Below are 25,949 nucleotides of genomic sequence, written 5' to 3' on the forward strand. Positions count from 1 at the left end.
CTGTCATGGATGGTCTCTCTTGTGTCTGTTCTTCCACTTTCTTGACCCAAAAAGGATAACCTTAGAAAATGTTAGTCCTTTTGTACTGCACTTTTGTACTTCACTTAAAAAGCAAACCTACATTTTAGATCGCAAAGAGACAGCATTCAAGGGATATGAACTCATAGCTCTTTTCTTTGTATTTTAATTTGTGTTAGAAATCTCAAATCTAAATGCAAACTTGAGTATCTGGAAGGAAACACAGCACCTATGGGCCTTGGGGCTCAGGATCTTCTTTTTATAGCTTGGAAACCATCTGCATTCATGGAACAGATTCTTGATTTTATTCCTATATATTATTTGAATATATTGATTACATTTAGTTATGGTGTCGTTAGTCTCCCAATTAAGTGTGTCCTTGTAGCAAGAGCTTAATTTTCTACCTCTAAAATGAAATAATGAGATCTCTGGGGGTGGTGGAGGGCAGGAAGAAGGCCAGGAGGAGGAAGAGGTGGTAGAGGAGAAGCCGGGAGAAGCAGGTAGCAGCGGCCGGGAGGGGAGGGAGAGAGGAAGGATATTTGATGTTTTTTTTCCTCCCTTTCTGGTAGTATCTCAGTAGCCCATTTCTTTTTAGTCTTGAAGATTAGTGTTAAAAATGCTTGTTTTTCTCTTTTTGATAAACTGAATGATATGTGAAACACATAATGAATCTTTGTACTCAAAGACCACCAAAAGTGACTCCTTTTGCAAATCAAATAATAGCTCCAATAGCTATGATTTCAGTAACACCTGATTATCATATATTTTATCTCAGCAACTGTAGAGCTACATAGGTCAGGCTCATTGTCCTTTGTATTGAGTGGAAACCTGAAGCTCAGAACTAAGGCAAGTCTAGTTGAGAGGAGGAAAAGAAACCCAGTCTCCCAAGAAACCCGAGGTCTTGTAGGTGGCTCCTACTGGGGCTGCCTCTACCAGCCCTGGCCTCAGGACAGTGGCAATTGTGTGGAAATGAAGGAACTGAGAAATGTTAGCTCAAGGGTTGGTAAAAGCCAAAGCCAAGAGTCTCTCTAATTTTTATTTTGGAAACAGTTCTCCTGTCACATTAGATTTGGTGGGGAGAGAAGTAATTAGTCCACAGGGACTGAGTTGTGGAACTTGCTGCTTCTCCTCCCTATAACACACCCCTGGGTCAGTCTGTTCAAATCCTGAACAATCTTCCAGACTCTGGTCAAATGTCATGTAACCGAGAAGCCTGAATAATCACTTCCAGTCCTCATTTCTCCAGGCTCTGGACTTCCATGACTGTCAGCATTTGCACTACTGTTAAGTTTCCTCTAAATATTTGCTTGTTGTATCGGCTGAGCATGTTCAAACACACATGTACACCTGTATGTGTGTGCACTTACAAACACACACAAAATTCCCCTACATTCTCAGCTGCCCTGTGGGCTCCCCTCCGCAGCCCGGGGAGCACAGCTCCGTCTGTCTCTGTTTCACCTGTTGAGCTCCCCCTTGGCCTTTTATTGGAGGAAGTGATCTACAGCCAATACAAGTATGGAAAACCACCCATTTGCCTCCTGCCCTCACTGCCAGTTTCTTGCAAGCATAAATTAAAACTTAAATCACTTCTCCCTAGGCCTCATGCATTGTTGATATTCCATAAATATTTACAGGTTGACTGATCTTACTGAGCAAAGCAAACCAAGGTCAGAGTCGGTCAGGTCTTTCCTTGGTACTAAGAGGTTGAGTCTGACATCGTTTCTTGTCCTCCTGGTTACCTTGAGTTCTGTGGGATGTTCTCAACAGTGAGCAGTAAAACCTAATGCAGTCCTCACCCTTGCCTCCTCCTTCAAGAAGTTAGATGAGAACTGTCTTCTGGAAAACCAAATTATTGCCCTTTTCCATACTGTTTTTTGGAGGCAACTCATTGTAAAGAAATACTTATGTCTAGAATTACTCAGAGAATCTGAGCCTTAAGTAAAAAAAAAAAAAAATCTGAGCATGAAAGCTCATCCACTAGATATAACATCATAACTGTAACCTAACGAGGCTCAATATAGAAAAGTATTTGTAATAGTTAATTCTGGTACTGTAGTGTATTGACAACCATGAATGATAATATGCTGTTGATGGAAAAGGAGATAGAGAATAGATTTTTATCAGAACTGCATTTCTTTATGACTGTAGCTCTGTTGACAAGGTATATTTTTCATCTCTATTTTGTGATGTTGTACAGCAGCTTGCTTTTTTCAGGGCAATGAATGGAACTCAAAGGAGAACAATCACTATTTAGTACTTGTATCGAGACCCTAGTTTTAAAACACAAAAGTTAAAGATTCGTTTTGATTGACCATTGTCAATTTTAGGGGTGCCACAGATGATGAAATCCCATAGCAGTTCCCAGCCATAGTCCCACAGTCTCTGTGTGACCCCTTCAGCAGGCTTGCAGAATATTCAAACCCTGAAGTAACCAAAAGGTAGTGAGCAAAAAACCTCTCCAGGAGGCAGCTGTGGTGTCAGAAGTTCATTCATTTGCTGTTCAATAAACTCTGACAGCACAACTAGCTCGTGCTCCTGGCGAGGTGCTGGAGGGAAGTCTTGCTGCAGGGGGTGCTTTTTAGAGTTAGAGGTTGAGTGCAGAGACATGGGTAATGCTTGAAGAGGAAGAGGGGGTAGGATGATCGGGGCATAAATGGGGCATAAACGCCCTAGCTGCTGTCCGTTGATTAGATGTTCATTTTCTGGGCCTCCATTTCCTCATCTCTGTAATGGGGAGAGGAAGAACTACTTGGCACGAACTGTAGCAAGAGCTTTCCTGTGCTCTGCAGGATGGAGGGTATGAGTCTTCTGTTTAGATCCTGTCTCCTGATTTCCATTAGCTCTGCAAGTTGGTTTCCAATTAGGCCTACCCTGAGGGTGGCCGCTTATGTTTCTGGCCTCATTACAGAAGGAATAGCTCTTTTATAAGGGCATTTTCTGGATTCAGATTAAACGAATAACAGCTTACTCGATTATGTAAGTGTAGCAAAGTCTTTTTGCTCCAGCCTGTCCCAAGAGAGGCACAGAAGCGCAGTCCTACGGAGAGTTGTTTCTAATGCGGTACGTTCTTCACAGATGGGAGAGGGCCACGCTCAGAAAGGATCAAGGGGTCCTGGGGTATCGGGTCTAGTTCCTGGGAGCCAGGATGAGACATGGCCATTGAGAGTGAGTTCCGGGTGTCCCTTAACACCAATTGTCAGCTTTTCCTTGGAGATAGGTCTTCTGTAGATACACTTGAGAGGGGTCATAATTGACTCTTCTGCAGCCACTATGTTCCATAAATTTAAAAAAAAAAGAAAATCAATTGAGAATCATTATTTTAAACATAAATGTTTCTTTCTAAATAACCTTTGAGTATTCAGGAATAACACTGATATATTTTCTTAGATGATTTTATTATTTTTGCAGAAGAGTCACCGAGTTACAGGCGCCTGCTCTGTGTCGGGGACAGCAGCAGGCGTTCCCTGAGATCTGAAACAGGCCTTTCCCTAGTCACTCGGTGGTAATAACTAGAGTAACAGTGTCCACTGCTGGCAAACCAGATAATTGCACCAGACTTCACACAGTGACTGTGAGGAGTGACATATCCCTGTCCCCCTCAGCAGGATGCAATTCTAGGTGAGGGTTTAAGGCATAAATCTTGAAAGAACACCGCTGAGGTCTATAAAAGTGTCCTAGCTTTCTATTAGTGCAATAATCAATGAATGATTTGTGTCATTACCTCTAATAACGAACTGTTTGTCTCCGTAAATCTGAGAATACAATATAGTAATAGTTTCTATTTTAAGACAATTGAGGTCTAATATATCAAAAGAATAGAAAATGTAATTTTTACACAAAGAAGTTAGTGTTATCAAATAAGCACAATCAATGATCATTTTTATGGTGATGCAACTGAGTTTTTTTTGTGTCTTTCAAGTAATAATTCACAAAAAATTTACCTGGGTTGATTCCTTTAGGGATATTCATTATAGGTTTGGAAGAGAAAGAGTAGAAGACAATTGAAATCAGATGTTTTTCTAAATGTGTTCAGAATATTTAAGGACAATTTAGATTGCTAAACCTTTGCAGCACATTTTGTAATCTAAGAATTTAATTTATTTAACTGGATAGTTGGACAAAAACCCAACTAGAAACCCTCTTCCAAAATTTCTAAATGCTCTAGAAAGGCTTTTAGGGTTTCAGTGCCAAAAACAGGCAGCAGAGGGCCCAGTGAATCGAAACTATCAAGAGACATAATGAAACTGAGGGCAGATTTTTTAGTCCTCTTTGAAATTTCTCTTTAAAATTTGTTCTTGTACGTGGTGAAAGCCGGGCTGTTTTTGCTCTAGGACAGAAGTGAAGCATTAGGATGGATGGGTAAAATGGTCTTACCATCTTGATATAATTTATGGAAATCAGCAAATAGCAGTTTCTTCTGGTTATGGAAATCCAGCAGGGAGCTGAAAGCTACTGTAGAAATTCACTGTCTCTTGGCTTTAAGGTTGGGTGCTTACCGCTCTAATAGGAAACGTGTGCCCTAAGTGAAGACTGTGTGCCAGGGAAGACTGTTACACTATAAGGAAATGTTGCATCACTGTCCCTCTTTAGTTCTTGCTTTGGGAGGAGTTTGAGGAAAGTTTTTGACCTGGAGACCCCAGGTCTAGGCAGGCCCTTGACATCAACCTCACCATATTTGCTACTTTCAGTCAAAGAGCTCATTCTTCCTCTACTCTACAAGAAGCTCTGTCCCTTCTAAGTCTTGGGGGTTGCCCAAAGGGCCTCTTATCTGTCTAGGAACTTTATCTGTTCCTACCACATTCTAGTTCCATTTCTTGTATTCCAGATCTTTACATATGCAAGTTTTTTATTTGTATCATTTCATATGCACTTATTCACTCGACAAGTCCTTACTGCATTTTACTCTGTGCCTAGGGCTAGGAATAGAGAAATGAACTAGACCTGTGAGGTCCCTTCTCTCACAGAGGGAGAAAAATCACAGGTACACATAAAGACAGATATCTGGAGGAGATATGAGAGCTTGTTTGGAGGTTCTAGCAGGGGAGCGCAGCTACTCGTATACCCTCGACCTAAGACCAGTCCGTCTCTATTCGGGGAAGGCCGTCCTCTTTGACCGAGCGCGCAGCTTCGGGAGGGACGCACATGGAGCGGTGAGGGAGGAAGGGGACACCCGCCTAGCCAGCCAGATCAGCCGAATCAACCCTGGCGATCAATGGGGTGACAGATGTCGCAGCCAGATCGCCCTCACATCCAGATATCTGGAGGAGATATACTGAGAGAGGAACTCAGCAGACGAAAAGAATAGGATGAGAATCTAAAGACTACAGATGGTTACTTTGGCATGGAAAATGGACAGTGGGACCTCTCCGAGGAGGTGAGATTGGAGTACAGAAAAGGCAGCCTTATCAAGTAATTTCAGGTGAATGAAAAGCAGTTTGTGCAGGAGCCGGGAGGTGAACAAAGATTTGCATGTTGAAGAAACAGGAAATAAAGCCTCCCTCCCCCATCACGATCCTGTTTTCTGTTTTTCACCTTGGACAGAACAGGTGAGCACAAGGATAATTTTTCTCATCTCTCTCCCAGTGGAGATTTAAGGTTCCATTAAATGGCTCTGCCCACGTTCCTCTCTTAACCACTGCCTTCATGCACACTTGCAGAAGAGGGAGCCTTGTTTGTGAGCTGCTCTTCTGCACTTTATCTCATATGTGAAAGCTGCTTATTGAAGCATGCTGATTACCGCTCCTGCTGGCAGGCCCAGGCACAGATAGAACTAGGTATTTACTGCCTGGAAGGACTTTAATCAAGAACATTCAAGATTATTCCTCTACTTTGCAGGTTTAGAGAGGTTACGTGAGGTGATCAAGATTGTTTTGGCAATTTAAGGAGGAAAAGAACCCAAGGATTCTATCTACATCCCATCACAGACTTCTTGGAGTGGCCTTGCTGTCTGCTATAATGCAACCTATCAAAGCTCTCTCTCTCCTCAACAACACCTTTCCCATCTCTTTTGGGGATCTCATGGTTCTTTCACTTTCTGACTTTTTCCATCGTACTGTTTACTTCCAAAGCATGCCATTTCTATGACCCATCTCCATTTTACTAGGAGCATTTTGTGTTCTATGGACCAGCTGCTTTTTGCCCTGCAAGCTAGACTGGAGATTGGATACAAACAGTACTAGGCTGCACTCACATTGACCCTTTTTCACATCGAGGTTATTTCAAATGGATAGAGCAGTTGTACAAAACTGATTGGCATTTGCATCCTATGCATCAAGAACAAGGAAGAAGAAGGTGAGATATTTACAAAACTTGATTACCCAACATGCAGGTCTCACCACGGCCTGTGGAACATGCCCCTTGGGCCCCTGTATTACCTTCTTGGGACCTTCCTGACCCAATTCTAACTTCTCCCTTCAATTTTACTCAAGGTGAGAGCTGGGCTTGCAGTCAGGGATAATGTACAGAAAAGTTGTGCATTCTTTTTGGGACTGTGAGAATCATAGTTCCAGTAAAGGAGGGGATGGACTGAGATGTTTTCGCAAGCCAGCTACAGCTCCCAGCCATTTCTAATCCTCATTCAATGAGTGTGTGTGCTGGTGCTGTTAGTAACTTAAAAGCTGTTTCCAGGAGGGCAGGAGAAGCTCTGCTACCAATGGTCAGAGAAAAAGAGGCCAGACCAGTGAATTTTTCATTGTTGTACATTCAGCAAATGATTGTAAGTATTCTCTAGAAATGCACAGAATTGTACTGAGTGATTGTTCCTCCAGAACTAGAAAGAGTAACATGGGGAAAGTTGGAGATCAAGATAGAGCCCACAGTTCATACCACTTTATTCATTCATCAACCACTCCATGTTCACCCCTGGCCTTTCTGAGCTCTTTCTTGTTGCATAAATGCTCACTGGAAGGCAGGGTAGCTCTGCCCTGGTACTACTGACATATTTGTGGTTAACACCTTGCTGTGCTGTAATTGTGGTGTTCAGTAGTCCTGGTCTCTACCCATTACATAACAGCAGCAACCATCACAACCAGTTGATAGCTGAAAATGTCTCCACGTTGCAGATTTGCTGGGGGTGGGGGCAAAATCTTCCCGTGGAGAACCTCTACTCCTGGATCAAGGTGTTCTCTGCATAATGATAATTCTGATTTAGGAATTGTGTTCTATCTGATCATAGAAAAGCATTTGAAGAAACTTATGGGAGGAAACAGTTTAGCATATTTGTTAGTTTAATAACTAAAGATTAAATGAAATATAGTGATGAGGAAGAAGGAGATACCAGAAATCTAGGCTGGAGGTAGCAATTTATTTAAAGAGTACATTGAGTTTCAAGGCAAACTTAAAGGAAAATGTTATATAATTGTTAGTGACCGATGAAAGGAAAAAATAAATGCTAGCTTATTTGCCTGAGATTTTCTTTTAAGACTCGATTTTACTAGGAGAAATATGTCATAATGTTATTTTAGTAGCAAATTTTATTAGGAACTAAATAAATGGTCTTATTGTGTTCTTATCTAATATCAATCCAAGAGATAAGAGCAGAGGGAATATTTATAAACATTAATCACATGAAAACATTCTTCGCCACATGCTTATCATAGTTAATGTTAAAAGCACTTGATTAAGAAAAATTACGCCTGGTAAATGGCTGAAGGGGGTCAAGAGTTACAAACTGTAAGTTACAAAATAAATACATCTTGGGGATGTAATGTACACATTGGCAATTCAGTTAATAAAGCTGTATTGCAAAGGTAAGAGCCGGCTAAGAGAGTAGACCTTAAAAGTTCTCACCACAGAAGAAAAAAACTGTGACTATGTGACAGATGTTAACTAGACTTATCATGGTGGTCATTTCACAACATATACAAATACTGAACATATATATTATATACCTGCACCTAATAGGATGTTATATATTAATTAAATCCCAAAACAATTTTTTAAAAGCATAGGGATTTCAACATTTGATTCCTGAGTATACTGTATCCTCAAGTTATTTTGGTAGATATTAATATTTTCCTAGTATACAAGGAAAAGAAAATTATTTCTGGTAATACAGATGATGTGTCTTTGGTTATCCCACTGAATTTTATTGTTGAACATTCAGCAAATGGTTGAAAGTGGTCTCTAGCTGTGTGGGGAAGGTGCTTTCTATTCACAAATGGATTTAATTTCTAAGATTGGACTGTAAAATCACAAGTGAAAACTTGATGAGTTGCCTATTTTAACACCCATGGATCTGAGCATAGCAGTACTTTGCTGACCACATAGATGAAGGATCCATGTCTCCTTGGCAATTGGTCTGACAGGCCATATAAAACAAGCCTGGTATGAGCAAGTCACCAGTGAGAAAGCTGGTCTTCTTGACTTCAGAGTTTTACTTTTAACAGAATGAATTTGTTTCTAAAGTGTGTATTAATTTACTGGGGCTTCCAGAACAAATTACCAAGAGTCTGGGGAGCTTAAACCATGGAAATATATTGACTCAGTTCTGGAGGTTGAAAGTCCAAAATTAAGATGTTTGTAGGTCTGGTTTCCTCTAAGACTGCTCATGGAGGTTTGCAGACAGTCACCTTCTTTCTGGGTCTTTCCCGTGTGCACTCATCCCTGGGGTCTTTGTGTCCAAATGTCCTCTTAGAATAAGCATCTCTCTCACATTGAATTAAGGCCACTCTAAGCTCCTCATTTTAATTTAGTTGTCTTTAACACACACCACCTCCAAATACAGCCATCCTCTAAAGGTACTAGGGCTTAAGATTTCAACACATGAAACTTGGGGGAATATAATTCACCTCTTAAGAGCTTGCATGTTAATGTCACATATAATAATTGAGGAATCACTCTAATATACTCATTATCCTCAGTTGGTTCCACTGAAACATATAAGGACCTAAATGCAAACAGAGAATTTTATCTACAATGACAGCAGGCATAGTCCTTCTCAAATGTCTTTCTGGCTTGGGCTGCTTGGAGATACTGTGACAAATTGAAGTACCATTCTCTATAGAAAAGGTTGTCGGTGGCGCAGCGGGTTGAGCGCAGCGCTGTGGAGCTGTCAGCATCCTCTGCAGCATGGGTTTGATTCCTGGCCGGCCAGGGAGATACCCACATGGTGCGGCAGACCTCTCCTGTCTCGCCCGCTGCTCCCCTCAGCAGTGTATTTCAGCCAGTCTGCCTGTTCTGCTACCCGCTCTGTCTCTGGTGAATTCTCTCACCCTCCTGTGCCTCTGGCCTGTACCCCAGCTCTTGTATAAATAAATAAAATCTTTAAAAAAAGGGTTGTTGTTGTGGATTTCACAACAGAGACACTGAGTTGAAGACAGTCTGCATTCTGATGGTGTTCCCCAAGACCCCAGTCCCACCCCTTTATTTGGACCTTTCTGAGATGATTTACTCCTATATATTAACATTTTTTTAACTATCCTTTTCTAGGAAAAAGGATATTTGCATTTGCAAACATCCCATGAAGGTTAAATTAAGGTTTTGTCACAACTGATTTGTTCATGTGTTCTGGGTGTATTCTTTCATTTGTTCAGTATTCATTTATACTTTTATTTATTTATTTATTTATTTATTTTAATAGAGGCATGTTTTTATTTATTTATTTATTTATTTGTTTGTTTCATTTATACATGCACTGGGTACAGTCAGAAGCGCGGGAGGGTGAGAGGATTCACCAGAGCCAGAGCGGGGAGCAGAGCAGGCAGAAGGACCGAAGTACACTGCTGAGGGGAGCAGCGGGCGGCAGGAGAGGTCTGCGCGCCATGTGGGACCCTCCTCTGGTGGCCGGGGAGCAGCCGGGGATCGAACCGGCGCCACAGAGGCCGCGGGCAGCTTCGCAACCCAGCGCTCAACCACTGCGCCACCTGGGAGGCCCTCATTTATACTTTCAACAAATATGTGGAAACTCCATTGAGTGAGCTAATTATTGGAGAGTGGTAAACAAACAGTATGACTCACTTTGCTCTGGAAAACAGAAATGACAGGAGAACTACAGGAAGAGAGCAACTAAGTTGCCAGAGGATAGATTTCTGGTGTTGAATGACAGGGTGGCCTAGATTCTGGATATTTTGAGACACTGATGAGAATACTTTATCTCAGGATTTCCCCACACAGTTGAAAGGCACTGAACTACCAATATTCTGCCATCCACAGTGGGCTGCCTCTCACTTTAGAAGAATGATTCTTGGGGCTGGTCTTCTTGACTTGGCCTCTGGAAACCCTGGGGGCTTTATTGCTCAGTTTCATGTCAGAGACTGGGACGGGGCCTGAGGCACGACCTTTTGGGCACCCCTGGAGACAAGTGGCAGGATTAGTACCTCTCTCAAAACTCAGCTCTTCTCAGTCAATCACAACTAGAAGTGTCCTTGCAAACAAATATACTGGGAAATTCTTTTAATCTCTTTACCACACGAATGTCCTTGGCTTTCATGGTTTAGTGTTGATCTGGGCTCAGGAGACCACACAGACCCCAACTTGCCTTCTCCATCTAGCACCGGAAGGGAAGATCTCTCCCTCATAAGATTATCTCAGGATTAAAAGAGAGAATGTAGACAAATGTTGGCGAGGATGTGGAGAAAAAGGAACTCTCCTGCACTGCTGGTGGGAGCACAGACTGGTCCAACCACTATGGAGAGCTGTGTGGAGATTTCTGGACCTACTAAACATAGAGCTTCCATATGATCCAGCAATTCCACTCCTAGGTATTTACCCAAAGGACACAGAAACATCCATTCCAAAGAGCACCTGCACCCCTATGTTTATAGCAGCACTGTTTACAATAGCTAAGCTTTGGAAACAACCCAAATGCCCAAAAATAGATGACTGGATCAAGAAGATGTGGTACATATACACAATGGAATATTACTTAGCAATCAAAAAAGATAAACTCATGCCATTTGCAGCAACATGGATGGCGCTGGAAGGGATCATGCTCAGCGAAATAAGCCAGAAAGAAAAAGAAAAATACCGGATGGTCTCACTCATAGCAGGAATCTAGAAAACCTAAATAAGGGACCAGGAAAATGAATAACTAGAAGAAAGTGAAAATCAAAATCAACAAAAAACAATGAACCAGAGACACTCTATGGGGGTGGGGGGAGGGGAGGGGAGGGATTGGGGTCAAAATAAGGGGGTTGCAATTGTATGGGGAATATAAAAATAATATTTATTTAAAAAAATTTAAAAAGAGAACAAAAAATAAATAAATAAATAAATAAATTTAAAAAAAAAGAGAGAGAGAGAATGTAGGAGTCTGCTGTTGTGCCTGGAACACAATAAATGTTTGTTTATGCACCATGTCACCACCAACCCGCCTTCAAATTCTCGCCCTTACTGACTACCAACAGCTTATTATTGTGCAATTACACACTGTGTTTAAAAGTCTCACATTCAGAATGAAAACATCTTACCTGAGCAGGAAAGGGGTCTGCACTGAACTCTCTCTCAGATTTACAATTGTGTTGGTACCTTGTAGGGAGAAGACCGGCATCTCTGCATTTTGATTTTGTGTATTTTGTGTGTATGTTGGGGTCGTGTTTGGGGGTGACTGGGCTATGAGGACCAGGAAGCAGGGGGATGGTAGATGAGAGGGGTCACCCTTGCCTGAGCGAGCACTCAATAGTGGATATCAGGGTACTAAGCAGCTGCTGGAATCTACCTGAATGGGACTGAAAGGAGTGTATTGGCCTCACAGCAACTCAGTCACAGTTTGCCCAAACCTAATTGTTGAAAGGGAAGTACTTTCCATTATCATTTCAACTTCAGTAGGGCATATTGTATTAAAAACTATTCTTGGGGGCCTCCCTGGTGGCGCAGGCGGTTGAGCGCAGCACTTGAAGCTGTCCACAGCCTCTGCGGTGTCGGTTCGATCCCCGTCGGCTGTGGAGCAACCCACATGGCGGGGCAGACCTCTCCTGTCTGGCCCGCTGCCCCCCTCAGCAGTGTATTTCAGTCAATCTGCCTGTTCTGTTCCCCACTCTGTCTCTGGTAAATCCTCTCACCCTCCTGCACATCTGGCCTATATCCCGGTTCTTGTATAAATAAAGTAAATCTTAAAAAAAAAAAAAACTATTCTTGGAAAGAATTGCTTTTTCTTCTCTTTGACATCAGGGTATTGTTCCTGTAGCTCGACTGTCCTTCCATAGCTCCCTGAGTCTAAACCCAAAGCTAACACTGAGTTTCCTTTGACTGTGGAACTACCCAAGCATCTACCCAACAGACCAGCAGGGTGACACTGGTTATCAAAGTGAAAAATTAGGGCTGAAATTCTTTTTTTAGAAAAGGAGAAGGAAGCAGAGGGGATAGAAAATTGGACTTTCCCTCAGCTTTTCCTATTCCCCTCACCACGTTTAACCTCAAAATCCCTTGGGGTTTCCATCCCCCCTAAATGTGTTGCCTGTGCTAAGCACTGAGACGAAATGTCTTGGCCTGGAATTTCGGAGTCTGCTTTCCGCTCCTAGAATTCTTCCTATGTGCTTTGGTTTATTTTTAAATTCTATCTACTGCAATTAAAAAGGGAGGGGTGCTTAGCATAAATGAGTAGGAACAACTGACTGACAAGTAACTTCTTTTTAAAAAATAACTTCATTTTAGAAAACTTGCTGGAGATCAAATTCTCCTCAGCCACATCTCAGGAGACTCAAACACCCAAGACTCCCCAGAATGACCCCCATGAAGTCCTGTGGTGATATTTTCAGTATTATGTATTTATGATTTTCTCTTTTAAAATGATGAAGAGGGTGCTCCCTGGTGGCCTCGGGGATAAGGTCTCAGTGATATCACCTCTACGGCCCTGCACCCCAGTTCTTCTATATGAAAAAAAAGTAAGAAAGGTGCTCTATGGCACTTTTAAAAATGAAATAAAACAAAATGAGTAAGGGAACAGCATAGCCCTTTTCACTGGACTTTTGCTTTCTATGCACTAAGAGGAAAGCTGCCAGACAAGGGCTGCGGGTCAGCACATGGAAGAAATAATGTTTCCACAAAGTCATTGAAAAGAATGTTCCGATCCCGACCATAAGAGCTGAATATTGGAAATAGATTTCAGAGAGCCTTTCACGAAGAAGGTCTTTAATCTAGACTGAATGTACAAGGACTATTACAGTGAAATAATTTACTTTTGTGAAGAAAATGAAACTGAAATGTGGATGCCAATTAACCAGGAAAATTGAAAAGTTTGAGGGTGACTAAGTCCCTCTAAGGTAAAAAGCAAATCATGGGATGACTGTATAACAGGCAGAGGGCGTCATCTCAAGTTTCCCGGGGACGGAGATGTATTTCTGTTTATTAGTACAGCACCAGCACTGGAATATGGGGACAGGAGTGTGCTATAAATAATACCTAGGAAGCAAGCTGCGGTCCTAACAGAGGCAATACTTTATTGCAGGAAATTAATTTTGCTCTTTATGACACCAGACCTTGTAAATGCTCTCAACCCATGAATTATATTACTCATCCTAAAAAGCTATATTCAAGGTTGTCTTAAAGACTGCAGCCTTGATTTTTTTTCAGGGAGAATGATGTTTTGTTATTGTTTTGGGTTTTTCTTTGGGTAATCATATTTTGTATTTGTAAATTGATCTTATTATATGTTGATAGATGGAATGGTTTCCATCTCTGAAGACAGAAAGGGGAAGATTTTGATGTTTAAGAATTCTAAATGCAAGGCTTTTTGATGCCATGTTAATAGAAGTTGCTCTCAAGTTAAAAAGAATACTTAGGATTAGGGCCTCCCTGGTGGCACAGTGGTTGAGCGCTGGGATGTGAAGCTGCCCGCAGCCTCTGCAGCGCCTCTTCGATCCCCAGCTGCTCCCGGGCCACCGGAGGAGGGTCCCGCATGGCGCGCAGACCTCTCCTGCCGCCCACTGCTCCCCTCAGCAGTGTACTTCATCAGTCTGCCTGTTCTGCTCCCCGCTCTGGCTCTGGTGAATTCTCTCACCCTCCCACACTTCTGACTGTACCCAGTGCTTGTATAAATAAATAAATAAATCTTAAAAAAAAAAGAATACTAGGATTATATGAAATTTCAAAGACAATGCAAGATAATGAGTTACCCGAGGCCCACAGCTAGCTCCTCCGCTAAATATAAAGACTTTTCATGTATGCATGCATGTGTCGTCCTCCTATTTATTCTAAATCAGCATCTGATTTTTAAAATGCCAACCTTTTATAATTTGAAGATAACATACATTCCTTGTGAAAATTAGGGGGAGAACAAAACTGAAAAATGTGTATGAACAGCTACAAACTTCCACCCACTGATAAACACTACACTGCCCTTTCAACGTGTGAGTGTAGTTAGTGATATATATCTTATTTATGTAGATTTTGACTCCAAAGACCCTACTTCTCAGACTAATAGAAAAACGTGGGCAAAAGGCAGAACAAGAATAATAAAAATAGAGCGATGGCATGAAAATAAGTGAGTCATATTGCAAACCGATATGGAAAAACAGTTCTCCGTGAAATATTATATAAGGCTGATTTTTTTCAACTAGTGCAAATTTCTCCAGCGGGACATATAAGATCCTGACCTGTGACCAACTGAGGTTCTTTGGTCCTTTTCTCCCCAAAAGACCAGGTGCTTTGGAATAGAACTGCTTCCCTTCACACATTCCGCTGTGCTTAGTGTGGGGTTTCTTCTACGCATTCAGCGTGACCCTCTGATCTATATGGCAGAGACCCCCCCATCTATTCAGCCTCAGCTTGAAGGGTTGTCCTTCTAGATCTTCCCTGACCCTCCTCATGTAGAGCTGACTCCTTTTCCTGCTCTTCTTGCCCATGCTCCAGGCATCTGTCACACCGACACGTGGTCCTCTTCCCCTAACTTCTGAATACTTGAGGGGAGAATCTTTCTTCTCAGTGGCTGAATATGGTGTCAAATATATGGATGATAAATTAATACTCAATCGATCTGTTCGTTGGGTGAATGAATGAATGAATGAAGGTGGGTCATGTAAGCTAAGATACAGAAAAGATTTGAAAAGGATGTTCCAATTCTGTACAGAACAAAGGTAGTTCTTTTTATGAATATATTGACTGGCAGAGGCCTATTTTACAAATATCAGATACAGTAATTCATAGACAGTTCAGGTAATTTTAAAATAGTGTGTGTGTGTCTGCACAGAGAAAATAATGAGCTGCACTTAACAAGAGGGGAGAGAGCTCTGGGGACAGTGTTGATTGGCCCCCTCTCCAGGGTATTCAGGCTATTCTCAGAAGTAGACAGGAGTAATGGACAAGCCCTTGCTCATGACATCAGGAGACCAGGAGACGTGGAATGCAGGCCTGGAGCTGCTTCTAGGTAGCTTACTGATTAACTTCGCAAATTAATTAACCTCCTTGAATCTGAGCTTTTTGATCAGTAAAATGTGGTTATTAGATCAGATTATCTTTCAGGTTTCCTTGTTCTGACTTTTAAAGATAGGAAATAATGACGTAACATATTTAGATTTCTGTCCAAATTCGTCAGTGATTAGAACTGAGAAGCAAAATACGATTCTGATGTGATTTTGCCTATTTACTTAGATTAGCAAAAACCAAGAGGTATGAAGACGTCCCTAAGCCTCTGCCCCTCAGGACTCTCTCAGCACTTCAGAAGTAAGAGTAGCTTCTTTTAGACACGCTATCATATTTTAGGAGTTATGGGGAATTACAGGGCTGTGTGGGATGAGACAAAGCATGGAATCCAGTTACTTAGACGCCTTGCTGTCTCAAATTATATATAAGCATATATGTATATATATGCATATATGTATATATGTGTGTGTGTGTGTGTATATAGATGAATATTTGCAAAGTAGAATATCTGTTCTTCTTGACTCATCGCCTAACTACCCCCTTTTTGTAACCACTGTACACCCTCATCTTTGGAAAAGTGTTTCAGATCTCCACAGGTACTCAGAGAAAGGAAAATAAAGTGAGAGGCAGCATTCAAAAGACAAAAGGGGGCAGGAGGTGAACAAAGATACATTTAGAGACCTGAGCCTGTATTTGTTTGTCTCAAACTCTCCTTGCTGTTTTGCCTGAAATTATTCTTTTTCTGAGATTCCTCCTCCTCTGTCCACATCAAACTCAAGGAAATATTTCTGATTTCTTTAAAAATCTTTGGCTTGAATGTTCTCTTTCATTTGCAGTCAGTGTCAAGCCTCCAGTGAAGGCACATTCTTACCTAAGGAGCTAGTCTCATTTTCCAAAAAGCAGCAGCAATTATGTGCTACCCGACAGCTACATACAAATGAAAATGGAAAGGGAAGAGAGACTTCCAGAATCTATTTCCTTCATTTGGTGAGCTAGCCCTAGGCCCTAAAGCTCATCTTGTAGAGCTGTACATGTTTAACTTTAGTTTTATTCATCTCGATTCTATGGCTCTAAATTTCTTGAAAGCCGTGTTATAAACTCACGAAATGAAATTCTTCATGGCTTTATGTGGGACTCAGAAAATGCCTCCTCAGGACCCACAGGGGAGGGAGGACCCTGCTTGTTTCCACCACTGCTGAGAAGTGCTGTGCATTTTTTTCTGAGAGGTGCAATAATTAAAGTCATAGGAGATTCGGGGGAGAGGTGGCCTGAGAGAGGCCAACCAATCATAGGACTTTCTTCGCTGCAGGGAGCCTAGCAGTGGGGAGAAGCAGCCCATGGTCAGAGATTCACTCAGATAAATAGACGGTGCTTTTAAAAAGTCAGCTTTGCAAGAAACGGGGCTCTAATCTCTAATTTAAAGACTGACATTCTGCGCCATTACCTTGGGACTATCTCCCACAGTGCTGAGGTTGGGTGGGTGACTGTCAAATGGTGAAATTTCCTGGAGATGGCACCCTTGCCTACCCAATTCCTTTCCCTGATCCAATCAAAAATTGACAGGATAAAGTAGCAAGAGGAAAGATAAACTTAATTTCACGTGCAAGGAGGTCCGTAAGATGTGGAAACTAGTGAATAATTAAAGTAGCCAGTTTATATAATTTAAGGCAGAGAAGCAATAAATCTCAGAAGAACAGGCAGGGCAACAAGTCTGGAATGTTTTCTTTTGGGCAGCTGACTTATTGAGCTGGATAGCACTTCCCCAGCCCTGTCTCTGAGGATCAGGGTTTCTTTCCATGCAGGGACTGGACCTTTCATGAGGAGATTCATTTCCCTCCTTTAAGGAGAACAGGGAGGAGAAGAGTGAAAGAAAATCCCTGCCTCTGGGAGAAATGTTTTAGTTTATTATTCATCCACTGACAATTTCCTTAACTGGAAATAGTCAATATGCTGCTTGGACACATCTTGGAGCAGCCTGATAGGGACCAGACATGAGGCAGGTCTCTATTTCCACGTACTTTAGATATGCCCTGAATATGCCCCCAAGGGTGCCCACGTCCTGACTCATGCAGCTTGGGTGTATGACCACTGACATGCAGATGTGATGAAAGGTTGTGAGATGGGAGATCACCCTCGACTCTCCCGGTGAGCCCCGCGCCATCACTGGGGTAAGTAGGAGGAGGAATGGCTGTGGGGGTGAAGGTTGGAATGATGCAAGGAAAGGACCTATGGATGATATTGGCCTCTGGGAGATAAGCAGGTGAGCAGAGTCCTCAGAAGGAGCCAGCTCACTCTGCACACCGCCTAAGTTAAGCCCGGTGGGACTAGATCGGGCATTTCTTAATTCTAGCTCTGTAAGGGAATTAACTATGTTATTTTTAGCAACTGAGCTGGTGGTCACTTGTGAAGAAGCAATAGGGAAGTTATATTGTAGGTTACTGAAAAGACCTCTGGGGATTAATTTAAGGATCTAATTTTTTAGTTCTTCCCGTCAAAGTAAGGCCTAGGCTTGGGTATGTGGCATTGGTTTACAATAATAGCATTTCACAATTGCTTTGCATTTGGGAAACTGCTTACACACATGTCTTTTAGAAGTAGATCACACCATCAGAAGTGGATCAATGGCGACTTTTCCAGAACCTTAGTTCTTGAGGTATCTCAGTAGACTTCCTGAAACCCCGACACATGGGCCCAGAGCATGACTTGGAAGGACATGAGCTCTGAGTTGTAAATAGATTCTGGAGGCAGGTAGAATATGCTTGTTGCAGATGATTTCCAAGTCATATAATTAATCTTTGTACATGGGATTTTACCTCAATTGTATTTTCTTAATCACTAAATTGTGCCAAAAATGATAGTACATATTCAAGTAAAATGATTCCCCCCCCACACTGGAAAAATATACACCAAAAAGTTTTCCTATTGGCATTGGAGGTAACTTTTATTTGTCATTTATTTTTTATATTGCAAGTGTTTCACAGAAAATATGTATTGCTTTTGTAGTCAGAAATCCTAGTATTGGTTGTTGTGAGCTCATTCCTTCTTTGCCTCACTCTACAGCTGTAGTTCTTGTTCTTGGTTTGGACACAGATCTTTATGAATTGCATGAAAACTGGGAACCAAGTAATCTCAGATAATGCTAAATGCATCGATGAATCTACTAGGAGTCCTTGAGTCCCAAGAGTCCCCATTCTGGACTGATGTGATGACAGTTACTTTCCAAAAATCCCTGGCCACTGGGGGGAGATAGTGTGGTAAGAAAAGCTTGAGTTTCAGATCTGGTTCTTACACTTCCTCTCAAGGTAAGTGTAGAAATCAGTCAGCATCTCGGGGGCTTCACTTTCGCTGCTGTTCATTGCAGATCATGACACCCACTTCACGATCTGTCAAAGCTCTTCATGGATTGTTACGCAAGTACTGTTTGGTATGTTATAAGTTGGGAAAGACATAGTCTTAGTGTATGTTGGAAGCATGATGGCTAAAATCTATATTCCTAATTTCTACTTATCCATTACAGAAAAAGTTTCAAAAGTGTGTGTAGAAGAGATCGTCCACACGCTAAGGTGATAATGAAAATAGGCCTCTAAGAGTCTTAAATTGGAGGTTTCCCAGTCATTTCTTTGGAAGTCATTCATGCTTCACAGTGATCATTGTGTCAAGGAGGCAGAAATTTACTTCTGTGATTTGGCACACACGTGTGTGTCTTTGAGTGTGCAGGGGTACATGTTTATATGTGTGTCCAACATGTACATGCCAAATGCAAATAACAGAATCAATTCAGAACAAGCGATTCCTATGAAAATGGCCATCCTAGTAATCATTAAACAGAATTAAGTCACAATGTTAAATACAGGTAAGAGTATAGCACTTGTACACTTTGCATTGAGATTATGAATGAACTTTGATTTCTCGACTTTTTGGAAATCAAATAATATTTTTCCCTTGAGGTATTTGACATTCTTTAGCATAATATTGTAACATATCGTTAAAGTTGATGGTATTATCATCTCCCACTGCTGATTTAGAGTAAGGAACTTAAGTCAGTAGTACAGCTCTGAAATGGATATTATGCACATTTTGGACTCACTTTAATGTAGAAGACTAGAAACCACTGAGAATATTGTTTCCAATATATTAGCCAGATTAAAAAAAAATACACTAGATTTCTAAAGCTGAGCCATCTGCTAGTATCAATCTGGTATTGCTTCTATAGGAAAGAATGTTCACAAGTTTTTGGTACCAATGGTTTCCACTTTTCCTTTATTGAATCAAAATATTAGGCAACAATAACATTCCTTCCAGGTTTTTTTAATAGATGAAAATCTGTTGCCTACGAGGAAGAAATAGATCCAACAAAATTAATCAACAGGGCTGTCATAACATTAATGCAATCACTTCTTGAAAAATCTAATTTAAAATATGTTCGCATTCATTGGCATTATCCTTTGAATCTGAAATAAAGGTCATAAATACTATCAAGAAAAAATGTGATTTTGAACTTGAACTGTAATAAGTAGATAGGCATTCAATCTTAATTGAAAATTTGTCCCAAGTGCATCTTAACATTTCTTTTTAAATGCTCTTTCCAATGAGTAAAAAATGAAAAAGGACATCAATATTGAGTACATTCCCAGAACTGTCTCATACATTTTCAAGTAGAATCCATTTATTCAGGGAAAAAATATGCCACTGTAACATTTTTTTTTTATAGAGGCATGTTTATTTATATTTATTTATTTGTTTGTTTGTTTTGTTTATACATGCACTGGGTACAGTCAGAAGCACGGGAGGGTGAGAGAATTCACCAGAGCCAGAGCGGGGAGCAGAGCAGGCAGAAGGGCCGAAGTACACTGCTGAGGGGAGCAGCAGGCGGCAGGAGAGGTCTGCGCGCCATGTGGGACCCTCCTCCGGTGGCTGGGGAGCAACCGGGGATCGAACCGGCGCCACAGAGGCTGCGGGCAGGTTCGCAACCCAGCGCTCAACCGCTGCGCCACCGGGGAGGCCCCCACTGTAACATTTTTAACCCTATTCCAACTCACTCCAAATTAGCTTATAGGATTTTTTTTGGGGGTGGAAAAATATCAAATATTTAGGAGACTAAACAGTTAGAAAATGTTTAAAATGTTCAAAAGTAATTGATCCATAGACAAGATCACGTAACGAAATGGAGTGAGTCACTCACTAATGAAGAGGATCAAAAAAGTAAAGAGACAAAATTTGGAGAATATTTCTTTCCATCCTATGCTTTCCTTCAATTCAGAGTCACTGGGAGATAAAGAACTTAAAGAAACAGCAATAAAACTGAAGACGCTTTAGCACACAGGTACTGTGGAGCACTTAAAATATTTTTCAGCCCAAAATGTACAATGTCTAAGCATTTTACAGACTACAGCCAGGTTAAGAAGAGTACAGCCCCTTCTGGCAGACTTATGCAGTGCCATTATACCATATTTCATGTATTCTAAGATGCAGATTCACTTTCAGTAGGAACATCTCTGTAATTAGTTTATGAATCTATGACTTGACATAGTTTAATATGGGGAGGGTTTTATTTCCTTGAAGTGCCTAAACTATTGTTGCATCTTAAAGTCAGTGATTTCTTAGATTTGGTAAATTTGGTTGGTGGAATGGTGGAGGATTACTGGAGCTTTGGTCATGGGCATTGTGTGAAAACATACACTGGTAAAGGTTAGAACCTATAACCCCTAAAACAAGTACAGTTTTACCTTAATAAACATAATTGGAAAAAATTCTGATCACTTCCCATCTTCTGCTCAAAAAAGTAAAAATAACATCTTTAAAAAAAGAAATAATGGCTGAGACAATAGCTCAAATGAAAAAAAAATAGGCATATTGTTACCTTGTGCTTGCATTTAATACATCGTCATAAAATACTCTATTTGAATAAACAAAAAATGTACTTTTTAAAGTAAACTATACAAAAATAGAACTAGTTGAAACTTAAGTAATCAATGCAGCAAAATCACCTACCAAAAACTCTCAAGAGGGAAAACCAAGTAAAATAATAAATCAATGTCAATAAGACTGTTTCTAGTTGACATACTCTCTTCCCTTTGAATTTATTTACTTGTGTATTTGTGGGTAATCCTAACAAATATGTCTTCCTAGCTTCCAAATTATGGTGCATTAGTTGTAGCAAATTTGTAGCAATTTTGAAAGGGTACATGTTGTCATTTGAAAACCTTAAAAGCAAGGGAGGAAATTGTGTGTGTGTTGGGGGTGGGAGAGGAGTCAAGAAGATCACAAAGTAGAATTCTAGTCCACTGGTGCTTGGTTGGTGGCTGTGTTGTGGTGACATAAGCTGATGGGGTGTGATCCAATCAAATGGAGTTGGTCTCTTGTCCTTCAGTAAGCCCCAAGGATATCACTGTTGGAATTTTGAACTCAAACTGCAGGTCATGTTAGAGTGAGCCTAAATCATCAAGCTGAGGTTCAAGTACTCTTTGTACATCCTATTTATTGGGTTGAGATTATGTGAAATCCAAATAGAATTTGAGATATCTTGCTGCTTAAAAAGATCAAACACCATTGGGTGATTCATACTGGACTGACTTGACAGACTGGTCTAAGCACAATTTTATGTTCCTCTTATTTGGTATTAACTGGATCTATCTATGTCTCCAATTCCTTAATTCTCTCATTAAACATGTATCTATCCAGCACCTACTCTGCTGGCAACATTTTAAAAACTGAAGATGAGGCTGTAGACAAATGAAGATAAATATATTCCCTCATAGGTTTTGATTTAAAGGAGTTGGCTTTTCAAGTAAGGAAATAGATAGAATTTTTATAAATTGTAAGTGCTACGTTGAATTATAAACCATGGAAAAAAGAAGGGCTCCACTGCTTTTTGGGGGGGCTGCAATTTAAGTAGATTTGTAAGAGAAGATCTCAGCTGAGAAGCTAGTAGTGAGCTATGCAGTGAAGGAGGTGAGAGAGTCAGGTGGAAGAGCAGGTATAGAAATCCTGCCAGACGAGCACATCAGGTCATTAGAGGAGCAATAATTGGTTCATGGAGAGAAAGAAGTAGAGGTGATTTTGGAGAACAAGTGAAGAATATGTGGGGTGCAGATCATGCAGGACATTAAAGCACTGTGAGAACTTCAATATCTATTGAGGTGCAAGATTCTGAGCAGGGCCGTGATTAAATATGATTTACAATAAAGAAGAATAAGGGTGAATCTCAAGGGATCAACTAAGTTGCTTCTGTAATAGTCCAAGAAATGATGGTGACACATAGAGCACATAGAGAGAAGTGATAATATTTTGAAGGTAGAGTAAATGGGTTTTCTGAGGAAGTACATATGGATATTAAAGAAGTGAGATGACTATGATACCATTTATTTATTTGTTTGTTTATTATTTATTTATTTTGATGTGAGGATAAGAAGAATGGAGTTCTTATTCCAGAGATGGAAAAGACTGGAGATGAACAGGCTTGTGAAGATCAGAGTTTAATGTTGGCCATGTTAAGCATGAGATGCCAATTAGTATCTTTGTACAGATGTCAGTCCAGTACCTGATCATTGAATAAGTCAAGACCTTAGGTATGAGAAATTAGTGATTGCCATTAGCTACTATTTATTGAATTTCCATTATGTGACAGCTGCTACTATAAGTGTTTTACATCATGCTTTCATTTAATTTTCATAGTAACCTCATTGTATTTACCACAGTTTTACAGAAGAGGAAACTGAGAGGGTTTAAGTGAATTGTTCAAGGACACAGTCAAGCCTATGTTTGCCTTATTTCAGTGTGGCTTTAGTCTGTTTTATATTAGCAAGAGGAATACAGGCAAGGGACAATGAAAGTGTCCCAGGCAGAGAGAACAACATACACAAGCAGTGAAGGAAAGGAAGCAGGAGAGCTTCAAGAGACCTGAAAACATGAACAAGTAGCTTCTCATGAAGTAATGCTTGCATAGTACTTTACATTTTTAGATCTCTTCTGTCATAGGGAAACATTAATCATTGCAAAAGAGTAAACTTCTTATTATCAGTATTCAATAAATGGGGAAATAGACATATTGAGCTAAATTCACACATTCAGCAAATTTCCACTAATATTTGAGCTTGAAACTTAAAATAGAAGCTTAAAATAATTTTTTTTACATTTATGATTATTTTAAATGTTTTCATGTATCCTTTTAGGAGGTAAGAAAATATACGTGGGCATGCATGTAATTTTGCTATTGAAAAATATGGAAATTGGGCGTGGATTTACAAGACAGGAATGACTGATCTGGAAGATGATGAATAACTAAATGTTATTTTTGATCTCTTAGGCGATGCCAGGCATGTGTAGGACCTTTACATTCATTTACTTAACTTGCTCTCACAAGAGTTGAAAAGTAGATCGTGTTATCTCAATTTTAGAGATGAAGAAGGTGAGGCCGAGAGAAACTGAAGCAACTTAGTGGAGACCATTATTCAGCCATCAGGTTGCAGAGCCGAGAAATGAGCCAAACTGTCTGAAATCAGAGTTTAGACGCCCAGCTGGTCAGTCCGGACTCAATTTGGGCAGTATCCTAGTGTTGGTTTTTATAAAGGCAAGGGAGGGACTCCAAGAAGGCTGTCATAAGTGAGAAATCATTTTCTGAATTGCAGCTACTCACGGCTTTGTGTTCACCGTCCTGAACAGGTTTCACCCTAGTTTTTGCACATGCTTCTATCACAGCTTAAGACAGCAGATGGCTCTCTTGCGTTTTCTTTTGCTTCTCTCTATCTGTAAACAACCAAACAGCTTTTTTTTTTTTTTGGGGGGGGGGGGTCGGCTAACAGGAAAACGCAGGGTTTAAACTAAAAGACCTTGATTCCCCCTAAGCTGCCCCCACCCCAAACTCCCTTAAAAGAGGAAGTCGTAGAAGAGAAACGGCCTTTTCAGGCTTGTGAAATTCACAGTCTGAATAGAGGTTCGGAGACCGAGGAGTCCGCGCTTCCAGGCGCTGCGCCAGGGGTCGGGATGCATCAGGAAAGAAAGCGTGTTTCTCAGTTATCAAAAAGCTGAAACGCGTTATGCTCCAAGGGGTGTTATTAATGCCAGTGGAAGCTGTGAGCATTAATTTCCTTTCCACCTTTGGGGTGAGGGGGGTATGGAAAGCTGCTTTTAAGGAAGTCAACTGTCAGAGCCCTGGCAGCCGAGCTGCTCACCCTCCGCGGAGCTGGTTCCCCCTAGAAGAGCAGCGGGTGGGGCAGGACCCTGTCCTCGGTGCTGAACCGCAGCCTCCTGTGGAGGTGACGACCAGGGAAGCTGCTCAAGAAGCCCCGAGCAGGCGCCCTTCATGAGCCAGGCCAAGGCAGTGGGGAAAGGCTGCAGCAGAAGAAAATGCCTGGAAAGGAAATAATTTAACCAGCTATGATAATAAAAAGCTTAATCTTACTCGGTTCAAATGAATGCAGTGGGCACATACAAGAATGTGTAAAACTCCTTTCAAAGAAAATTAGGTTTTGTTGATTGAGAGAATTGTGCTAGATTTAAGAGGTCACCAAACTTAACATTTGGCTTACTTAAAAAAAAAAAAAACTCACTATGAAAATCTTTAGGTCAACATGTTTGCTTTAATTATATATTCATCCCGAAGTTCCAAACGATGGCTTATCTTCAGTACTGGAAAGCCGGGGTAACTACTTTTAAATGTTCAATGGGACTTATATTAGTTAATTTTAAAAACACTCATTAGTAGCTTTTGGTTATGGATCCATCTCTGCAGATGGCTTCCCCCTCTTAAGCAGGATCACGGTAACTCAGCACAAATACACACTCTGTAAAAATGGAAGAACAAAGACCAGATGAAACTAAAATAAATTGGTAGAGTCAACACACTGCTTTCCTTTTATGATCCCATGTTGATTAGGAATGAATTTTTTCTGAAAAATATACTCCTGCCTATTCCTTTTAGTAATTGTGGGGCTTAGGGGCGGCTGTAACATAATAAGGTAGAGGGAAATGCATTCACAGCCCGTGTTCTTTAATGTTGAAGATGATCGACATCATCCTAAAGTCCATGATGGCTTCATGGAGCCCAAACTTGTTAGCAAATATGGAATGAACGGGAATAAGAGCAGAGCATTGATTTCTTTACACGGAGAGGCTGCGGACAGCATCTCCAGCAGGAGCAGAAGGCCCCGGCCTCCCTGGAGCTGCCCAAGCTGAACTTCTCCCACCTGCCTGGTTGCAAGTCTTTGTGGCACTTTGCTGCCCATCCCCAAGACAAAGAGGACATGGTTGGCTCAGACCTGCTCCCAGAGTGTGCGGCTCTGGCAGAGCGCGCCGCGCCGCTTCCACTTCCAAAGCAGACACCAGGAAAGTGGTTGTTCAGGTCTCTTGGTTACCAGATGCGTCTTGCAGCCTCCACCTTGGCCTGCGAGACGCCTCCTTTTTGTGATTCTTTCCCTTCCTATAATGAGCAGCCCCACAGCTTGCAGGGACTAGGAAAAGGTAAAAAGCTGGGAGCAGCCGCTCCCTTTGCTCCGGTCACTGGAAAGGAAGCCCAGAAGCGGCCCCGGAGCCACCGAGCGCGAAGCGTTGCTCTCCCGCCGCCCTCCTCGGCTGCTGGCCGGCGGTGGGCTCGCCTTGCACCGTCCACCGTCCTCCCTTCAGGCAGGAAAGGGAGC

At 41.3% G+C, this 25,949-nt stretch overlaps 1 protein-coding gene across 7 annotated transcripts in view; it reads left to right on the plus strand.

Annotated features, from left to right (window-relative positions):
• FGF14 (fibroblast growth factor 14) overlaps window positions 1-25,949 on the plus strand; it is a 477,163-nt gene that overhangs the window by 313,903 nt on the left and 137,311 nt on the right. The gene's annotated exons all lie outside the window — the stretch shown is intronic.

Source organism: Talpa occidentalis, unplaced genomic scaffold (genome assembly GCF_014898055.3).
Source record: "Talpa occidentalis isolate TD23 unplaced genomic scaffold, MPIMG_talOcc4v2.1 talOcc4.5, whole genome shotgun sequence".
Lineage (NCBI taxonomy): Eukaryota > Metazoa > Chordata > Mammalia > Eulipotyphla > Talpidae > Talpa > Talpa occidentalis.